The 16,944-nt window shown below is 44.3% G+C and overlaps 1 non-coding gene across 1 annotated transcript; it reads left to right on the top strand.

Moving 5' to 3' along the window:
• Positions 1-14,209: 14,209 nt before the first annotated feature.
• On the top strand, positions 14,210-14,282 carry TRNAK-CUU (transfer RNA lysine (anticodon CUU)). Its single transcript has one exon. It is a non-coding gene; the product is annotated as a tRNA-Lys (tRNA).
• Positions 14,283-16,944: the final 2,662 nt, after the last annotated feature.

Here is a 16,944-nt window from a genome sequence, read left to right on the forward strand (position 1 = left end):
AACATACCTCATTGTGTGCACCTCACCACATTTTCTGAACTCGTTTCTCATATTTCCTCTGCTTATACTGGTCTGATTCAAGGTTGAGGCCTGATCGCTTCATGTCTTGACAACTGCAAAATCCTCCTCTCCAACCACCAAAGATCAATTTCACCCCTTTCTACTCAGGTTATTACAATAAGTTCATCTTTCTGGCTCATCTTACAGTGAGCTTTAAATCCCTGAGCATTAAATCTTCTATAATTAAATCTTTTCTATTTTCACTTCAAACATTCTAGAAAACTCTGCATAGTTTTATCTTCCTGCCTCTACAGAATTGACTACACTTTGCTCTGCCAGTAACTTTCCAGCCTATTCCTCATAAGCACTTCTTTTTCCGTTTCCTCCTGCCAACAAGAAAAATCCCTATTAAAAAAAAAAAAAAAAAGCCAGGAATAATCTTCATTAAAATTCTAACATTGCTTTGCACAGCTCTAACCCTATTCGTAAACAAATAGGAAAACAACAAGCTGAATACCATCACTGACTGACTTCTATACTATAATTGGCCAACATGTTCTAAAACATCCTATTTTTTTCCTCCACCTCAGCCCCCTCCAGTCAACCTGTGATGCTCCTCCCCACTTGTTTCACACATTCACTCTCTGTATTGTATTTTAGAAACAACAGGCTAATGGCATAAACATAGTACATACAAGAGACTGAAACATCTGTGGGAAAAGCTGAGTAATCATTTTGGCTTCAAGCTGCTGGATTTACAGCTATTTGCTCTGAAGCTGGATAGTTTAAAGTCAGTTCAGGCATTCCACTATTAACTTTAAACTAAACTAAAAGTTTAGCCTAAGTCGCCTACTATATGTATACCCACAAAGGCTAAAACACAGCATGGTTCTCCATGCTAGTTAAAGCAGGGATCTATTTTTAGAATCTGAAGGCAATAGTCATTTAACGAAAAAAAAAATAAATTGTTCTTAATAGGGTAAATGCTTTTAAGAGCATCTGTTTACAGCAAGGCTGCTTTAATTTTTCATATTTTCTTTTTAAAAACATAGTTCAACAATGTAGAGTCCAAATTAGTATTTAAACACAGTAGGATGGCAAAAAAACCTGGCTACTAGTATAATGAAATACAGAGCCATGGGTAAAAGAAAAACCACAGCAGGAAGAACACAGCAAAAAATATCAGATAACTTCTGGTGATTATAGGTTGCTGCAAGGTACCAAAACCCACTATATAGCAGAAGTAATTAGCACTGGCAGAAAACAAATCATTTTATTTTTAACAAATAAATATTATACACCAGTTTGATAGCCCTGTAGAAAGACAACTTTAGAAAATAAAATGCAGAATAGGTCCATCAGCACATTACAAGCCCCTACTTGTCATATTACCACCTCATATTAACTAGTTTGTGTAGCAGGCACTTTTATAAGCAGAATAAAAAAATCTCACATTCCAGTCATTGACCCATTTGCTGAAATGACCCAGATGCTGGGAGACAGTAAATCTGTTTATTTTTATGCAAGAAGGCAAACCATTATCTTTAAAGAAAAATTAACAAAAAATTTTCGAAGAGCTGTGGCTGCTTTTTTTTTTTTTTCCACCTTGGCCATTGGTACCAAAAAACAACCAATGCCATTCACTAGCAAGCAAACGTGATGCAAGCTAGATGCCTATGTCTGGAGTAGAGCTATACATACCATTCTCAGGACACGCAGCTACAGCTCTTTGGGAGGTCTGTGCAAGGCCTTACTAGCAGCGTACATAAACACTATAGAAGCGACCTCACCAAACTTTGCAAGTTTACTCACTCTGTGCTATAAACAATAACTGCTTACATTTACCATCCAAGGACAAATACACTTAGTTACGTTACTATTATGGCTAGAATATCTCGTTACCAACTTGCTTATTCAGAATCCTTACCCTGTGGGCATGCATGTATATCTTTAAATACTTTATTTCATATATTGAAAAATATAGTCACTATTTATTAATTCTATTAGTTTTAAATTAAATTTTATACTACCAGCATGCTCAAATCAGAATGGGCATTAACTATCTTTTGGGCCTTGGACAAATACCCTTTGCCCATCAGAGCTGAGGTACTATTTTCTACTACTGCCTCTCTACATCCAAGAGGTGGCTCTAGCTACAGTTACAGTGTATACAAATGTTGGGGCTTAAAAGACAACAAAAAGAGTTGAGAAAGTGTAACACTACCACCCAGACCAAAGCACAGCATAGATTTAACACCCCAACAAATCTGGGCCTACTGCAGGTAGCACTGCTCTGTAAATGAGTTCTCTAGACAGAAACAGCACGCCTGAGCCCCAAACCTGCCTCTCCTTTGCCTGCCTACATGAACTCAGTGTCTGTTCTGAGAAAAAAAAAAAAAACCAAACCAAACAAAAACCACCCAACAGGCCACAGGACAGAAACCATTTTTCCTACCAGCAGAAAAAGCAAAATTATCAACAGCTATCCCCCCTCCCCTGCCCTCAGTACACCAAAGACGAAGCTCCCTTACTAACCTGTCACCACAAGCACACCCTCTCCTATCTACCACACGCTGAAATGGCCGAAACCTGGGCCCATCAGGGCCTATTGATCCCAACTGTGGAGCCTTCCATATCCGCCCCTCTCCTCAGCTTCCACCCCTTGTGTGGGGGATGCCAGCCTGGCAGGTGCTAAATCTGCTCATCAAGACAGTACTGGGGGAAAAAAAGGGTTTGGCAGCTCTAGCAATTTCTTCAAGGCCCCAAAATCTAAAGTTTGACCCTGGAGTACTGTCCTGGTTTCAGCTGGGATAGAGTTAACTGTCTTCCTAGTAGCTGGTACGGTGCTGTGTTTTGAGTTCAGCATGTGAAGAATGTTGATAACACACTGATGTTTTCAGCTGTTGCTCAGTAGTGTTTAGACTACAGTCAAGGATTTTTCAGCTTCTCATGCCCAGCCAGGGCACAAGAAGTTGGCACAGGACACAACCAGGGCACCTGACCCAAACTGGCCAGCGGTGTATTCCATACCATGGGACATCCCATCTAGTTTAGGAACTGGGAAGTGGGGGGGCAGGGAATCGCCGCTCGGGGACTGGCGGGGTGTCGGTCGGCGGGTGGTGAGCTATTGCCCTGTGCATCATTTGTACATTCCAATCCTTTTATTACTACTGTTGTCATTTTATTAGTGTTATCATTATCATTATTAGTTTATTCTTTTCTGTTCTATTAAACCGTTCTTATCTCGACCCATGAGTTTTACTTCTTTTCCCGTTTCTCTCCCCCATCCCACTGGGTGGGGGGGGGGAGTGAGCGAGCGGCTGCGTGGTGCTTAGCTGCTGGCTGGGGTTAAACCACGACAAGTACCGGTTGAGTAGATTTCCTGCTAGAGAGGGGCTGCAGCTGCTTGCACAGGATGGGTCTGGTGACCTACAGGCAATACTCTGGCTGGGCTTTACCCGTGCTTTACCAGAATTTCCTTCAAAGTGGTGAAGTTGTTGGGAGATTGAGAAGAAAAGGCCAAAGCCTGTCAGGGCATAGGGACTGAACGGCCCTCTGATTTTTCAACACGTTTTCTCTAAAGAGTTAGGGAGTTAGGCATGCTCATAGGACAATGCAAACAACTTACCTCAAACCTCGGCCACAGAGCAGTTTTATCTGCCTTTTCTTATGGCCAGTTGGCCAATGAACATGTTTGCAAAACAAACTGTGGGACTGAAATCTGAGTCAAACAGGGTTGAAATCTGAAAATCTGGGCACAGCGTGCCTGCTGTCTCTCAGGGAAGACCCAGGGCCGGGTGTGCCGGCGGTGTTCAACACCGACGCTTGGTCCTGCTACGGCACTGTGGTCCCCTGAGACAACCAGGGCCAAAACACTGAGAGGTAGCATTGTCCCTGTGACACATTGGAATGCAATGGTCCCCCCCAGACCCAGAAAGGAGGCCAAGGCCATGTCAAGCCACCCAGGTACTTTTCAGAAGACAAACTAGATACAGATTTGCTGATCCTCGTGTGCGTGCTTAAATTAGCTTTCTGGTTCAAAGCAGGAGTGTGTTTTTAAAGCAATTCTCCCAATCATCCATATTTATTGTACTTGCATTCAAATCACTGAGCAGTCTCTGAGGACGTGAACTGCATTCCTTTCTCACAAAGCTAAACCAGAAGATGAACTCCATAAGTGCACCCAATGCACTCCAACTGCTAAGAAGGATTTAATCCTGGGAACTAGACATGGTCTAGTCTGCAGTGAAACCTCCTGCAGCGCTTCTGGTGTAGATGCTAGGCTTCCAGCACCAACCGTTTTGCTCTGCTGCTCTGCTCTCACCGAGAGGCAGGGCTGCCTTGGGTGGGCACGGCCACTGAGGCAGGGCCATGAGACCAGCCTGACCCTGTAGGGTTCCTGCAATGCACCTTCACTGTTCACAGCTCCAGGAACAGCTGGCTTTGAACCAACATTATTAACTCTGAATTAAAGAGACTGCATAGCCTCAAAATCTGGCTTCTCCCTGAAGACAGTACAGCTGCATTCACACAGCACAGAATCTGATCTAATAAGTCCTAATAGACCTGAGCTGGCTCTGTGTTACTGCCTCTTCCCCTTCCAGTCCTACAACAAAGCCACATCCTCTCCCCTACCCTCCTCCTCCTCCAGGCTCTCCCTATGCCACAGGCAATCTCACCATCCCTCTCCTTTGCTTGTGTCCTCCCCTAACAAATTACCTGTATCACTCAACCTCCCCTCCATGTAGTCTTGGTCTTTGAAATCTCTCAAAACCACAATTCACATACGTTGGTAGAACTTTTCAGATGTTACTAGCCACAGTCTCTGAAGACCGCATTCTCACTTGGTGTGGCTGAGCCTCCACAGTTGTTGGTATAGAGGGGCTGACACTGCCCCATGTCTTCATAGCCCCTAGAGGTGTCTAGTCTGGCCTTTGCCCACCACTGGGAAGGAATAGGCATCTGTGCTTTGGATGGTAAATGGAAAAGGGATCTTAATGTTGCAAGACTGGATTCCACAATTTTCCATATAAAATTTGTCAAATGTAGCTGATCTGATCCAGTTGTTCACTTTCCACCAAAAAAAGATGAATCTTAATCCTTCCTTCCTAGTCCCTTCTTAACTTTCCAGCAGTGCAGTTCCACCCCTTCCCTCACACTAATGAAACTTGTCAGATAATTTCATCAGTCCATTTAACTCACTAGTTCAGCAGAAAATGATCCAATTTTTGCTGGGTTTTATTTCCTGCTAAATTAGTAAAATAAATTGACTGGCTGAGGGTAAACAGTTGAGTCTGTGCCATCCCCACTTTTAGAAGTAAGTTGATAGATTGTTTCACCTCTCTCTCCAAACTGCATATTTCTCTGACATATTTTTTCTGGGCTTGGTGGGGAAAGGTTCATACCTCAGAGTACTTGATGCTGGATCAGGGCTGGTGATGACAGGAGACAGCCTGACACTTACTTCAGTGCGGTTACATAATGCTTGTGTGTACTGGTCCTCTTATGTACTTGTCCTCCCCCATCACCTGTGCTGCTTATATCTCCAATTGATCAAACATCATCAGAGCATATATTTCCCTATCCTCTGGGTCCTTCTTTCCATATTGCGCTTATATTGGGTTTACCTTTTTTGTGGGTGTTGTGAAATACTTGTCCATCCCCCACTATGGTATACAAACAGAGATGTATTTGTTCAGCTCAGAGAGACCATGTTTTTGGTAATCTAGAGGATGCCATCTCATTCCCTATACAAGGTAGGTCAACTTTATTTAGCATGCTGCTCCTCCGTCCTGCTTAATTCACAATTAATGGACAGCCATAGGCTGTCATTCATTGCATGAATTCAAAAGGCAGAATGATTACATTTCCTTGTGAACTTTTCTGTTACTCCTCACTGGAGTACCTGAAAGTTTCACAAAACCAACCTCCTTCCATGCTCGCAAAATCCCTATAATGGAAGAGATTTTAACCCTGCTTTAAGGAAGATAAACAAAGGCACACAAAGATTAAAAATAAAAGTATGACTTATTTTGTGTGTCTGATCTAAGATTTGACTTTTCAAGAGCACATGGCTTTTTATAGCATGTTTTCTATTCAAAGCACAGCTGCTGTTGATTTCAGTTTCAGCTGTGAGCACTCAGCAAGCCAGTTCCCAGGGTTTCAAGTCAGGACCAAGGAAAACAAGGAAACAAGTATTGATGTGACAAAAGTTTAGCTTAAGTAAGTTGGCCAACATCACACAGAAGCTCTGTAGTAGAGGCAGATACACAGGCAAGAACCATTCTGAACTCAATGGACTAAACAATGAGCTTTTTAAAAACCTTCCTGTACTCACTTGCTGCATGCTGTCAACTTCTGCCACAGAGGAGTGATGGATACTATGGAAATCTTCTCCTGCCCTTTTTGCTTTCACTCATTAATCACAGATCCTTCCCATGCAGGCATTTTAAGGGGAGCAAATAATAGATGAGCATTATAATTACAGACCTTATTAGAAAGCATTAATCCAAGAGGGTCAGTTAAATGTTAATTTTAGTGTTGTCTACCTTAGCCAAGTCAAGCAGCCAAATCCTAACAGTGACCTATAGAACTGTTTTTTCAAACAATACATGTAATTTTGTGTGTTTGATCCTACATGGAGTAGATCCACAACTCTGATTTACCTTGAAATAAAAGCTCTATGTTATGTATGATGTAGGTAGCAAAATGTCAGTTCAACGCAGGTGCATGCATAGGAGGTACAAGCCAAGGTCAAAGAGCAGACCCAGATATTGTCTGGCCAACAAGTGAAGCTAAACTCTAATGCTGCAAAATAGGCAGATGACTGACTTACAGTATAAGTGACTTTTCTTTAGTAATCTTTGGACTATTAAAACCTAATAACTCACAATATGTTTTCATATGAATATTAGATGATAAATGTATAGAACTACTGGCTGCCAGCAAAGGGAATAATTTATCATTTTTCTAATCCAAGGTTAGTTAATACATAGCTGGTTATCTCAGTACCTTGAAAATTACAAAGCTATGCAGAGTTTGTGCTTCTACTTAAGTCTTTCAGTTCTAAATGTGCATTTCCCAGACAAGAAGATAATTATCAGCTTTTGATTAAAACAAAATCTGGATCTCACACGTCTCCTGGATATTTCCACCAAATAAATTGGTTTATTGTATGGTTTAAGTTACTTAATATTCTCTGTACAAATTAATCTTCTAGTTAGTAAGAATATATACTTTATTATATCTAGATATAAAGGAATAGAAAACAGTTATACATGTGGATTTTTACAATATGAGAATACTTGAAAAGTCCAAAAAGAAAAGAAAGTATGCAAGAATCATGGGATTATAGAATCATAGATTGGTTTGAGTTGGAAGGGACCTTAAAGATCACCTAGTTCCAACCCTCCTGCCATGGGCAGAGACATCTTCCACTAGACCAGGTTGATCAAAGTCACATCCAACCTGACCTTGAACACTTCCAGGCATGGGGCATCCACAACCTCTCTAGGCAACCTGTTTCAGTGCCTCACCACCCTCACAGTGAAGAATTTCTTCCTTACATCTAATCTAAATCTATCCTCTTTCAGTTTAAAGCCATTATCCCTTGTCCTACCACTACATGCCCTTGTAAAAAGTCCTTCTCCACCTTTCTTGTAGGCCCCCTTTAGGTACTGGAAGGCTGCTACAAGGTGTCCCTGGAGCCTTCTCTTCTCCAGGCTGAACAACCCCAACTTTCTCAGCCGATCTTCATAGGAGAGGTGCTCCAACCCTCTGATCATCTTTGTGGCCCTCCTCTGGACTCACTCCAACAGGTCCATGTTCTTCTTATGTTGGGGGCTCCAGAGCTGGATGCAGCACTCCAGGTGCAGTCTCACCAGAGCAAAGCAGAGGGGCAGAATCACCTCCCTTGACCTGCTGGTCACACTTCTTTTGATGTAGCCCAGGACATGGTTGGCTTTCTGGGCTGCAAACGTACATTGCAGGGTCATGTTGAGCTTCTTGTCAACGAACACTGCCAAGTCCTTCTCCTCAGGGCTGGTCTCAATCCACTCATTGCTCAGCCTGTATTTGTGCTTAGGATTGCCCCGACCCATGTGCAGGACCTTGTACTTGGCCTTGTTGACCTTCATGAGGTTTGCATGGGCCCACCTCTCAAGCCTGTCAAGGTCCCTCTGGGTGGCATCCCTTCCCTCCAGTGTGTAGTCAGCACCACACAGCTTGGTGTCATTGGCAAACTTACTGAGGGTGCGCTCAATGCCACTGTCCATGTCACTGACCAAGATGTTAAACAGTGCCAGCCCCAATACCAACCACTGCGGAAACCACTTGTCACTGGTCTCCAGTTGGACATCGAGATGTTGACTGCAAGTCTTTGAGTGAGACCCTCAAGCCAATTCCTTATCCACTGAGTTGTCCCTCTGACAAATCCACGTCTCTCCAATTTAGAGACTAGGATGTTGTGCGGGAAAGCGTCAAATGCTTTGCACAAGTCCAGGTAGATGATGACAGTTGCTCTTCCCTTATCCACAATGCTGTAACCCTGTCATAGAAGGCCACCAGATTTGTCAGGCATGATTTGCCCTTAGTGAAGCCATGTTGGCTGCCACCAATCACATCCTTATTTTCCATGTGCCTTAGCATAGTTTCTAGGCGGAACTGCTCCATGATCTTGCTGGGTACTGAGGTGAGGCTGACTGGCCTGTAGTTCCCTAGGTCTTCCTTTTTTCCCTTTTTGAAAATGGGGGTTATGTTTCCCCTTTTTCAGCCAGTGGGACTTCCACGGACTGCCACAGCTTCTCAAATATGACAGATAGTGGCTTAGCAACTTCATCTGCCAGTTTCCTCAGGACCCGCAGATGCATTTCATCAGGTCCACGGACTTCCGGTTCCTTAGGTGGTCTCGAACGTGATCTTCTTCTACAGTGGGCGGTTCTTTATTCTCCCAGTCCCTACTTTTGCCTTCTACATCCTGGGTGGTATGACTGGAGCACTTGCCAATGAAGACTGAGGCGAAAAAAGTAATTGAGTACCACAGCTTTCTCCATACCCTGGGCAACCAGGTCTCCTGTTTCCTTCTGGAGAGGGCCTACATTTTCCCTAGTCTTCCTTTTATCACCGACGTACCTATACAATCTTTCATTGTTGCCCTCAAAGTCCCTGGCCAGATTTAATTCTATCAGGGCTTTAGCTTTCCTAACATGATCCCTGGCTGCTCAGACAATTTCTCTGTATTTCTCCCAGGCTACCTGTCCTTGCTTCCACCTTCTGTAGGGTTCTTTTTTGGTTTAGAGTTTTCCCAGGAGCTCCTTGTTCATCCATGCAGGCCTCCTGGCGTTTTTGCCTGAGTTCCTCTTTGTTGGGAAGCATTGCTCCTGAGCTTGGAGGAGGTGACCCTTGAATATTAACCAGCTTTCTTGGGCCCCTCTGCCCACCAGGGCTTTATCCCATGGTACTCTACCAAGCAGATCCCTGAAGAGGCCAAAGTCTGCTCTCCTGAAGTCCAGGGTAGTGAGCTTGGTATGCAGCCTCCTTGCTGCCGTACGGGTCTTGAACTCCACCATTTCATGGTCACTGCAGCCAAGGCTGCACTTGAGCTTCACATTCCCCACCAGCCCCTCTTTGTTGGTGAGAACAAGGTCCAGTATAGCACCTCTCCTTGTTGGCTCCTCTATCACTTGGAGACAGAAGTTATCATCGATGCATTCCAGGAATCTCCTGGATTGCTTATGCCCTGCTGTGTTGTTCCTCCAACAGCTATCAGGACGGGTTCAAGTCCTCCATCAGGACCAGGGCTTGTGAATGTGAGGCTGCTCCAATCTGTCTATAGGTGGCCTTATCTGCTCAGTCTTCCTGGTCGGGTGGCCTGTAGCAGACCCCTGCTATGATGTCACCTGTCCCTGCCCTCCTCAAATCCTGACCCATAAGCTTTCGGTTGGCTCCTCATCCATCCCCAGGCAGAGCTCCGTGCACTCCAGCTGGTCATTGACATACAGGGTGACACCCCCTCCGCGTCTCCTCTGCCTGTCCTTCCGAAAGAGCCTGTATCCTTCCATTCCAACACTCCAGTCATAGGAACCATCCCACCACATCCCTGTGATGCCAATAAGATCATAGCCCTGCAGGCATGTGCACATCTCAACTCCTTTTGTTTATTCCCCATGCTACATGTGTTTGCATAGAGGTATTTAAGTTGGGCCCCTGATGAAGCTGACTTATTGGCTGGAATGGCTGTAATTCCTTTGTGCTGTTCTTCAGGTGCTCTCCTGCTGACCTGTGATCCCTCTCCGGGCTCTGGGCATCTATTGCTGACACTGGCATCAGACTGGTAAGAGTGGGATGACTGAGGTTCCCCTCCCCTGGCAACTTTAGTTTAAAGAAAGAAGAAAGAAACCATGTAAATGCTTAGATTTGAAAACATTATGAGAACATGATAGCTCAGCCACAATGACTGCTGCACGTCTGCCTGCTCATGATACTGGTCTAAAAACTAAAAGTGACATTAATGATCTAAAAAAACAAAAGTGACGTTTTACCTGTACACTATGAAAAATGTTCTAATTTTTAATGATCTGAACAGTACTGATGCGCGAGTCCCTCTCTGACAGCAGGAGAAGCAGACAAGGCTGCAGTGCAGTATGATCCTTGCATGGGATTTTCACTGGGACCTGAGGGCACCTGCAGTCCGCAACTGGCTCCTCAGCACGCTGTGAGTGTCCCAGTGGTGTCAGCAACAAGGCATCATACAAGCAAAATAGCTTTATTCCTCCAAAGGCCAGAGTTCACTTTAACAAATGAAAACAAATGCCTATATCCCTCTTCAACAGTCAGCAAAATTACCATGGGCTTTAAACCCTGTGGAGTCTTTTTGCCTTATGACTCTAAGACACAGCCCTTCTTGTCTGTCTGTAGGCATAGCTACAATTTAATCCACTCAGTCAACCTTTCGTGACTTGGTTACTGCCACCTTTTGGCATCTGACCTTGATAGGTTTAGACTGAAACTCAAACCATTTTTTTTGTTGATTGTCACTTTGCTTGTATTGCTCTCTGCACTCCTCTGCTTTCTCACATGTGTAAACTGTTTGCTTCAATTTCAATTTCTCTCCTAACCCATCACCACCACACCAACCTCTTCTCATTTCCATCTCCAAATTAGTTTAAGGTGCAAAACTTCATCACCCTTAAAAAACATCCAGAATGGATTGCTTACTAGCATTCATTTTTTTGGCAAAGCTCCTCATAAGCTCTGAAGAACTTTCTCCTCAATTTCAAAGAAATCTCTTCTTAAAACTCCCTTATTTATTCTAGGCATTGGGCAGGTCATAAGGCAGAGGTATCAAGGTAGCAGCAGCCTATCAAACAGATGAGTACTAGAAGGGAAGTTGGAAAAGGACATATTTTCATTAGACCAACTCACAAAGCTGGAAAATTAAACATTAGTCCTTCTTTGTAAACATAAGCAAAGAATTTCAAAGATATGCACAAGCTGTCAATAAATGCTTTCAGAAAAAGCTTAGTTCAATATGATGTGGTGGGTTGACCCTGGCTGGATACCAGGTGCCCACCAAAGCCGCTCTATCACTCCCCCTTCTCAGCTGGACGGGGGAGAGAAAAATATAACGAAAGGCTCGTGGGTCAAGATAAGGGCAGTTTAATAAAACGATAGCAAAGGTTGCGCGCGAAAGCAAAGAAAAAAACAAATGATGTTACTCTCTACTTCCCATCAGCAGGCGATGTCTGGCCACTTCCTGGGAAGCAGGGCTCCAGTACGCGTAGTGCTTGCTCCGGAAGACAAAAATGTCCCCACCCCCGTCTCCCTTCACTTAGCTTTTATATCTGAGCTGACGTCATATGGTATGGAATATCTGTTTGGTTAGTTTAGGTCAGCTGTCCTGGTTATGTCCCGTCCCAAGATCTTGCCCTGCCCCAGCCTGCCATTGAGGGGAGGGCAAAAATGTTGGAGAGACAGCCTTGATGCTGTGCCAGCGCTGCTCAGCAGTAGCCAAAACACTGGTGTGTTATCAACACCTTTCTAGCTACAGAGCTGCAGAGCACAGTGCTATGAGGGCTGCTATAGGGAGTACTAACTCCATCTCAGCCAGACCCAATACAATCTCCACCCCTTATTCCATACCATTTGCGTCCTGCTCAGGTCCCACATAATTTAATACAGATATCTTCTAACCATACTATTGTATTTAATTCTCATTACTGAAATCCTTTCTTACCAACACTTACAACTGAAACTACATACTTAAACAACTTTTATACCCAACGTACAGATTTATACATTCTTATTAATTACTATCCCTTGTCCTTTAAGAGATAGATATTCCAGGGGCTTCTTCCACTCCTTCAGATGTTCACACACAGGTTATGACTTGGGCCCCATCCATCAAGATGAGTGGTCAGGACAGGAGAAGCAGTACGTTCAATCGTTGGGCACCAACGTCGGCTTGGTTTGGGTCACCGATGCACTTGTCTGGTTCCTTGCGAAGTTCACTCCTCTGCAGTTCAGGTCATTCCTGCTACATTACTTCCTGCAACATACAACTCACATCACAGATTATTTTTCCCCCAAGGTTAAATGTCCTTGAGGCACACACTGGGTCTCCCCATCCTTCCGCATTACCCACCAAGTACACCCAGGTCCCTGAGCAAAGACAATCCCACGAATGGGTTTGCCTTTTCCCATGGGAGGTGCAATCCACACTGCCTTCCCCAGCCACTTCCCCATGTGCACCACGGGGACCTTATCTCCTCCCACAGTATGTAGGGGTTTTGTTTGGGCAGGACCAGGACGGTTAGCAGATCCTCTAGAGTTAACTAGCCAAGTGGCTTCTGCTAAATTTGCATCCCAATGCTTCCATGTCCCATTGCCTAGCGCTCTCAACATACTCTTCAACAGTCCATTATATCTCTCAATTTTTCCAGATGCCTGCGGGTGATAGGGTATGTGGTATACCCACTCAATGCCATGTTTCTTTGCCCAGGAGCTTATAAGGTTATTTCGGAAATGAGTCCCATTGTCTGATTCAATTCTTTCTGGGGTACCGTGTCGCCATAAAATTTGCCTTTCGAGGCCTAAGATGGTGTTTCGGGCAGTGGCATGGTTTACAGGATATGTTTCTAGCCAACCAGTAGTTGCTTCCACCATGGTGAGTACGTAGCACTTGCCTTGGCGTGTTCGTGGCAGTGGTCCAATGTAGTCAATTTGCCAGGCCTCGCCATATTGAAAACCCAACCACCGCCCTCTGTTCCAGGGAGACTTTACTCTGGTGGCTCTTTTGATTGCAGCACATGTTTCACATTCATGAGTGACCTGTGTGATGGCCTCCATGGTCAGGTCCACCCCTCGATCACGAGCCCACCTATATGTTGCATCTCTCCCTAGATGTCCCGATGTCTCATGGGCCCATCGAGCTACAAATAGCTCACCCTTACGCTCCCAGTCCAGGTCCACCTGAGCTATATCTATTTTGGCAGCCTTGTCTACCTGTTCATTGTTTCGATGTTCTTCAGTGGCACGGCTTTTGGGCACGTGAGCATCTACATGACGTACCTTTAGAGTCATGTGTTCTACACGGGCAGCAATGTCCTGCCACAATGCTGCTGCCCAGATGGGTTTACCCTTGCGTTGCCAATTGGTCTTCTTCCACTGCTGTAGCCACCCCCATAGGGCATTAGCCACCATCCAGGAGTCGGTATAGAGGTAGAGTACCGGCCACTTTTCTCGTTCAGCAATGTCTAGAGCCAGTTGGATGGCTTTCACTTCTGCAAACTGACTTGACTCGCCTTCTCCTTCAGTGGCCTCAATGACTTGTCGTGTGGGGCTCCACACAGCAGCTTTCCACTTCCGATGGTTCCCTACCACACGACAGGATCCATCAGTAAACAGAGCATAACACCTTTCATCTTCTGATAACTCATTATATGGTGGTGCCTCTTGGGCCCGTCCGAACAGGACCAGATGTACAAAATGTACTCTACACTGCAGCTGGGGAACATGGTCTCACCTGGAGCCTGTGGCAGAAAACACCAGGAGAAACCCGAGGTCGACCATTAGGGTTTTGGAGCCGGGGGTACCGAGGATCAGAAGCTCACTATACCCCGACTGAAAAAGAGATATTAGCAGCATATGAGGGGGTTCGAGCCGCTTCAGAAGTTGTTGGTACAGAAACATATCTCCTCTTGGCACCACGATTGCCCGGCTAGCTCAGTCGGTAGAGCATGAGACTCTTAATCTCAGGGTCGTGGGTTCAGGCCCCACGTTGGGCGCCAAAAAGGACTGTGGTGGGTTGACCCTGGCTGGATACCAGGTGCCCACCAAAGCCGCTCTATCACTCCCCCTTCTCAGCTGGACGGGGGAGAGAAAAATATAACGAAAGGCTCGTGGGTCAAGATAAGGGCAGTTTAATAAAACGATAGCAAAGGTTGCGCGCGAAAGCAAAGAAAAAAACAAATGATGTTACTCTCTACTTCCCATCAGCAGGCGATGTCTGGCCACTTCCTGGGAAGCAGGGCTCCAGTACGCGTAGTGCTTGCTCCGGAAGACAAAAATGTCCCCACCCCCGTCTCCCTTCACTTAGCTTTTATATCTGAGCTGACGTCATATGGTATGGAATATCTGTTTGGTTAGTTTAGGTCAGCTGTCCTGGTTATGTCCCGTCCCAAGATCTTGCCCTGCCCCAGCCTGCCATTGAGGGGAGGGCAAAAATGTTGGAGAGACAGCCTTGATGCTGTGCCAGCGCTGCTCAGCAGTAGCCAAAACACTGGTGTGTTATCAACACCTTTCTAGCTACAGAGCTGCAGAGCACAGTGCTATGAGGGCTGCTATAGGGAGTACTAACTCCATCTCAGCCAGATCCAATACAGAGAGAAAATGGAGCTGGTACTTAAAAGTGGAAAAGGGTGCTGGAGAGAGGAGAAGTGATACAGTGATTCTCTCCAATAGAAAAGAGAAAGGTGGATGAAATATCATATATGGGACAAGAGGGAATAGCTGGTGGCATGGAATAAAATATAACATCAAACTAATATAATTTCACAGTAATACATGGGACCTGTTTCAGAAAGTCATGATAAAAGGCTGTCCTATAATGTGCAAAACCCGCGTCCTTACAGGAGAAAAGATCCACCATAACTGGATCAGTTTCAGAAAGATACTACATAGACAACTTCTTAAAAAGAAGCTATATGAGGAATCTAAGAGTTAAATCTTTGCAGGCAGGCTGGAGACTGACTACTGAAAGACACCACTTCATAGGCACAGAACAAACACATCACTTTCAAAGCAGGCTGTGGAAGGGCAAAAAGCCACTAACCAGCAGGCTAAAGAAGTTTTTAGTGGCAGGAAGACATCACTCAAACAGCAAAAGCTATGTCCAAATGAGGAATGTAGAAAAGACTATAAACCATGGCAGTTCAAATGTGAAAATGTGATAAGTCAGGACAAAACAAAACAAAACAAAACAGGCTATAACTTCTTTCTTGAACATAGCAGGAGCAGAAAGCCTGTCAAGAGTCTGTCTAGCTAGTAGATAACATGGATATGCAAGGGGTACTAATAAGCTAAGAACATAACAAAAAAGCTGAATATATTTTTCACTTCTAGGGTTACTAGGGAAAAGTTCATACCCCAAAACTCTGCAGGGGAGTCATCCGATGGATCTCAAATTGAAGTATTGAGAAGCTGTTATGGAACAAATAGGCAAAACAAACTAACAGATTCATAGTCTTCAATCGGGACTACAAAAGAAACTCAAACAGGAAATAACTAAGATACTAACAATTGTATGTTACTCCTCATTTTAAAACTCCCTTGATATCTCAAGCATTGCATGTGGGAAACCTGGCACCAATTTTCAAAAGGATTTCACAGAATATCTTGGAAATGTCGAACAAGTTAATTTGGTGTCTACACTGTGGAATAAGTAGAATATAAGAAAGAATTTGTGACAAACGATATGGTGAGGAAGAGTTGCCACACATTTTAATAAAGGAGCACGCACCTCACGGACCTATTGAGACCTTTGAGGGTATCAGCAAGTATGTGACCAAAAAAGGTCCAGGTGATACTATCCACATGGATTTCCAAAAGGTACTCAACAAAGTTTCTCACCACAGACTCTCGAGGATATTAAGCAGCCTGGAAACAAAAGGGAATTCTCAGATGAAATATTGGAAAGGGAGTGTAGAAGAAAACAGTTTTTACAGTAGAGAGAGGTCACCAGGGGATTTCTGCCAGTAGCTGAAGTGGCATGGTGTGTTGATCATTCTAAGTTATTCAGTCCAGCAAAGATGAAGGCTGTCTCTGAAGAAGGGCAGGAAGAGCTTACAAGAGTAAGTGACTGCATTAAAATGGCAGATAAAATTCAGTAGACTTGAGTGTGAAGTAACGTACCTAAGAAAAAATATCCTAATTTTGCAAATACAGTGATAGGTGTTGAGGTGTCCATTATGAATCAGGAATAAGATCTTGTGGACTTCATAAATAATTCAACGCAAACCCGAGCTCAGTGCTGTAGAAATCAAAAAAGCAAATCAAACACTTCACATTTCCTGACAGGCTAGCACAAGCAAGAACTTCTCCTGCTGTAATAAAGGTATTTAAGCCAAAGTCAGTGTCTCCCCTACTGGAAGCAAGCCCACAGCCCATCTGTCTCTCCTCCTTGGCATGGGAATTCTGGTCACTTTTCCCCCTTGCTTCAGAAGCAGGAAGAAGACATGCAACTCATAATTTCTTCATACTAGTTTAATCTTTGCCCGTGGTTCTCCCTGAAAGTGCTCAAATACTCTACCAGCCATCCTGTTTGTAATCTGCTAATAGAATAACTTTATTGGCAGTGCACTGAAGCTGCTATGCTGGCTCCCAGCAGCTAGAAATGAGTGGCCAGTCATGTTCTTCAGTAAAGTTAAACCTTGAGCGTATTTTATAATA

The sequence above is a fragment of the Accipiter gentilis genome, chromosome 22, assembly GCF_929443795.1.
Source record: "Accipiter gentilis chromosome 22, bAccGen1.1, whole genome shotgun sequence".
Lineage (NCBI taxonomy): Eukaryota > Metazoa > Chordata > Aves > Accipitriformes > Accipitridae > Astur > Astur gentilis.